The following is a 5,443-nucleotide window of genomic DNA, read 5'->3' as shown; positions in this document are numbered from 1 at the left end:
ACTCTGTTTACTTTCTGAACTCAGCTGACATCACCTTCTCTCGGCCCTTCATTCCTTCCCTCCCCCTTCCTCCATCTCTCTCTCTTTCTCCCTCTCTTTCTCTCTCTCTCCCTCTCTCTCTCTCGTTGGCTTCAGGTTACAGCCCAGCCTCTCAAGGAGTTCCACTTGCAGTGGTCTCCCAAAAACTCCCCTCGCTCCGCTCAAAGGGCGACGTCACTGCTCGTGAGTGAACGCAGGCACCAGTGTTCTATGCTTAACTCATCATGCTGTCACACACACACATGCACGCACATGTGCACACACACACACACAAACACAATGAGGGGATGCAACCAATAACAAGAAGTTTGTTCTACACTGTCAAGACCAATCATGTGGTGATAGGATTTATGTCTGCTTCACTGCCTAGGTGTTCATGTCAAAAACATCTTGAAGTCAGCATTATTCAAGTCCACACATTGCTAAGCTGTCTGTGGTCTAAGAAAACAGTGTGTGTGTGTGTGTGTGTGTGTGTGTGTTAAGCAATAGCATTCAGTCAGCAATTAAAGAAAGATTACAGGAACAGTTCGATATTTTGCTAAATAAGATTATTTGCATGTTTGCAGAGTTAGATGAGAAGATCAATACCACTCCCACGCACTCCAATAAATATGAGGCTACAGCCAAGAGAACTTTAAAGCTTAATTATTAACATGTTATACCTCTTTTGTTTAACCTGTAAAAAAAAAAAACTGCATCAACAACAATTTGATGTTTTAGGGAGTTATGTGCCAGGCTATTTCTTGGCCGGGAGCAGGGATTTTGTCACGCTACGCCAGGCTAACCGTCTCCCCCTGTTTTCAGTCTTTATGCTAAGCTAAGCTACCTAGTTCCAGCAACATATTAACTGTGCAGAAATGAAAGCAGTGTCAGTCCTCTTATCTAACTCTGATTAATCTGCCAATTATTTCCATATCATTGGAGCTCTAACATGGATGTACAAATAGTATGAAATGAGATAATTACCTTGGTTGTTTTTCTGCAAAGTGAAGAAAATTAAATGAGGTAGTTTTCCCCTTGATTGCAAACCTGCTTTCAAACTTCGCGACCATAACAACAGAGAGGGAGCCAGTGAAAAGAAACTTTTTTTGACAAAGCCTGTTGTTTTTTGTGATCTTTTGGGTGTGTTTTATTTCAGCTGGATACGGCACTGGAATTGATTCATTTGTTGTTCCTTCGCTCACTTGGACTCCAAGCTGCATGCAAGCCCTTAAAATACAGATCAAACGACTCAGAGGAGGAGAATCAAATATCCCGTGCAGTTTCCTAAAACAGCAGGATCTGGAGGATAGAAGGAGGCACAGGAGCGGTGCTCCAGCCTGTGTATGTGTTTGGAAGAGATGCTGAAAAACAATCCGAAATCAGAGTTTGTGAAGAAAATAGAGGAACGAAGACCGGAGGGTACACAGGGAGAGAGCTGGAAAAAAGGGAAAATCAAGGAAGAGAAGGGGGAAAGGAAATATTGTCTGTCTCGCTGTGTTTTCTATCTACCTTTCACCACCTCTGCACTGTTTGTCCAGATGCCTAATGGTTTATTATGTGAAACCCAAGGCTTTCAGGTTAATGTGGACACCGGTTTCATGTTTTCAGAGAGACCACAGCTGCAGTCTACTCTCTTAGAATACAGAGCAGATCATAAACACCTTCGTTTGCATTACATACAGAGAAAAAGCGTACAACTGTCTACCTAATGTGTTTTTAATCCTTAATTAAATGATTTATTTGTCCTAAAAAGTAGAAGAAGTTATGACAGTGATTGGAGAAACATGGTTTTCAGTGTACATTGACAATGGATGACACAGAGTAGGTTCTCCATAAGACTCAACCCCCTGATGTGTTGTTCTGTCATGTTGTTATTAGTATGGTTTGCCCACTTGACTAAAGGACACTGTACCATTCTAGTCACCCTGCCAGCGCCCTTGCTGTTGCCTCCATTCATCATTACTGTCGTAGAGACTTTCTCCTTAAGGGGAAAATTTTCTCATGACCCACAGATCATGCTCATCCTGGGCTGCACTATAGAGGCTTGTCAGATGGCACCACAGTGGTCAGAGAGAATGGGCCCCTTGCCCACAGCGCACAGTAAAATCTCATTACCAAGTACATGAAGGAAGTGGTGCGGTAGGGGCACAACAAATTACCTGGGAGTCATTACACTTAATGGCATCCACTGTTGACTACACATTCCTTACAGAAGGTTTTTCACAGGCCATTTGTAAAAGTGAGAACAGTCCCAAGACGTTGTCTGATCTGTTCATTATTAATAGTGTTACCTTGATTGGGTTTTCTTTGAGGTCCCAGAGGTGTCATGGGGTCAGACAAAATGAAGGTGTCTGACTATGGAGCCATGTGGTTTTAATATGAAGGAATCTAATCATGGCATCACATTCATCCTATTTCTATGGTTACACAGCAGACACGGAGTAAACACAAGCGCCTTTTTTTTTCCCCGAGCAGCTTACGGTCTCACTGTATCGTGCATGCGGTGGATGGAAACTAGGCCGCCTGCTTCACAGGTAAGACAGATGCCTGCAGCGGCTTTTTAGCAAAGCCGGCGACAACTGTTGCCAGGAGCATAGTGCCATGACGAGGGGCAGTTTAGTAACTTAATAGTGCAGGACAGCGTCAAACTGGTTGCCAAATATGCTCTCATTTATGTGCAGCACTCTAAAGAGAACACTCTGCTTATGAAGACAGCTTGTTTTTATGAACTCTTTTAAGGTTAACTACTCCCCCCGCACAGCCGCTGTGTTTATGCATAATTATCTGTCCCTAAAGAAGGGCCGGTCCTGTCTGTCCTTTTACCTCACCAGTCTTTTCCCTTCAATATACACACAGTTCAAGAGCAGGAGAGAACAAAAAGAGTCGAGCTAGATGGTGATAATGATATGAAATTAATTGACACAGGATGAAAGAGAAAATGAGGTCAAATAACCCTGAATATACTGGAAGAGGATATACAGCACACATTTGATTGTGCTTTAGGATATGTGCCTGAACTTACTGACCTGTTCTGCCCATTCCCCTGTGTGTTTATAATCCTCTTTCTGACATTTCATATGTGCCTATCGGTATGTCATGCCAGATTAAGCTAGATACAGTGCTCCAGGAATTGTATTTCACATTGTTGCCACTGCTCATCCAATTCCGGATACTTCAAAGCTTTCTAAGTGCTTGAAAAAACATATTATGATGAAGTAATCGTGCCAGACATATCTAATATAGCCTTGGCTCACATGTAGCCACTCTTGGTTTTTAAGTCACATTCCAAATAGTGCCTGTCTGGCTTTGATTTACCTAAATCTATACTAAAGTCAGGTCAAATACATTTACACCTTACTTTGAAGGTCTAAATCTGGGCTCCTGAGTCTCCAGCCAGTACGGCCACGCGGCTACGGCTGCCCTGGCTGGAAATGACTGGGATTTCACGTCCCATTACACCCTGTTAATCCCACAGCAAAAGGTCCATCTGCAGGAGATCGCAGCAGCAGGGAACCACATTAAAGACGAGATTATAAAAGTGCCCTCAAGGGCGTCTATAGATAGAATGCTAGAGATACGGTGTGCATATCTGAGGATACACACATGCAAGTGTGACCTGGTGGGCTCCACGGCCACATAATATCCAGTGTGCAGCATGAACTCTTCCACATGTACCTCCAGAAACATGCTATACAGTTGAGTCAGTCTCGATAATGTAAACCTTCTGATGACTTTGAAGCGAAATGTTGGCTTTTTCCCTAAATCTGAACATAGCTGATCCTTACAAGAGAAAAAAAAAAAAAACGTTTAATAGGAAACAACTTATTTTAATAGGAACCAACTTCATCCAAATGACAGCATATGCAAAATATCCGCCGACATCAGCTTTCCATGTAAATCCATGCACAGCCAAGAGTACAAACAGCCAGTAACCCTTTTACTTCAGTTAACATTATTACACATATTCCTTCAGGCTTTAACTGTTTAATCAAGATTTAAGAGCTTGAACCAAGGGAACTTAGTTACTTTTTCCAATATTTGCCAATAAAATAAAGGCTCTCCTCTTGAAAATAAATTGGAGATTGACTACGGTGCAACAAGGTCACCTTCTCTTTCAATACTGTGAATGGCATTTGTCTCAGAATAGTCTCAGGCCATCATCCAAACGGCTCCCGAGATCACAAATCTTGTCTTGCCATCCAATTTTATAGGGAGACGGTAGACTCCAGCTGTGAGGTCTAAAAAAGGGACTTATGAGCATAACAATAAAACTCTGGAAATCAAATTGTTGAAGGGGGAAGAATGACTGGAGCTGGTAGCAGTAGCACTGGTAGCTCCTCGAGTAGTTGCTGACCAAACTCCCTCCTATGAAGACGGAACCACGCTGGGATTTAAAAAAAAAAACACTCTTTTAATGGAAACCTCAGAAGGACAGGGAAGGAGACAGAGAGGGAAAGTAAGGTATGCAGGAGGAATGAGACTTTCCATCTGCTCTGGGTTCCAACAGGGACTCACGAGGTCTGCGACATGAGACACAGTCTCCTGCAGATGTGCCTCTGCATTTCCTTCCCTTGATCCGTATTTATCGCAGTGACCCTGGTGTCATTGGTACGAAAGAATAACCCCGCGGACAATGAACCAGACAACTGCCTCACAGGGCAGGGTTTGTTTTGGTGTACCATGGCAACTCAGTTTCTGTTTTGGTCATCTTTTTTTTTCCTCCCCCTTCCTGTCACCGTATGCAGTGGAGCAATGAGCCTGTGCCATTGTGGTGGAAATAACTTGGTCAGAGAGATATAGAGGAGGTGGAAGAAAGAAAGAAAATGCTGGTCTGAGTGAGGTCAGTGTGAGAGACTGGAATTGGAACCACTGAGCCACTTTAAAGTGGAAAACAGTCACCCAAAGCCCATTAGCAGAAACCCAACATTTTACAACACACATCACCTCAGCGCTCCGATTCTACTACTCCCCTCCAACTTTGCTGCTTCGAGAGCAGCTTCTCCTCTCCGAGCTCTCTGTGTTTTGTTGTTCGTTTCTATTGGTTATAGCGCTTGAGGAGTCTCCAGACAGGAGCTCGGTGATCTCAACACGTTCTCGGCGACATAAGTGGCGCTTTGTGTGAGGAATGGAACACTTGCCGGGAGGAATTTGCGGTTTTATAGAACAGAGCCCCTTAATGAGGCTTCACGTGGAAAACAAACAGGAGAGAGATCAAGCTCGTTGTGCAGCGTGTCAGGATGCAGGGTGTTGACGAGGTGCTCCGCCCTCTCGACACTTGATCTCCTGTGTGTATTTATAGTTGCATTAATTTGGGATTAAGTTTTATGGGAGGGTTTGTTGCTCCGCAGCCATCATAATAACAGTGCATCCAGGGTGGTATTCTTTTCTGCCGTGCTGAATGTCAAGCCTGACCATGTAGCAT

The sequence above is a fragment of the Chelmon rostratus genome, chromosome 6 (assembly GCF_017976325.1).
Source record: "Chelmon rostratus isolate fCheRos1 chromosome 6, fCheRos1.pri, whole genome shotgun sequence".
In the NCBI taxonomy this organism is placed as follows: domain Eukaryota; kingdom Metazoa; phylum Chordata; class Actinopteri; order Chaetodontiformes; family Chaetodontidae; genus Chelmon; species Chelmon rostratus.
This window is presented reverse-complemented; position numbering follows the sequence as displayed.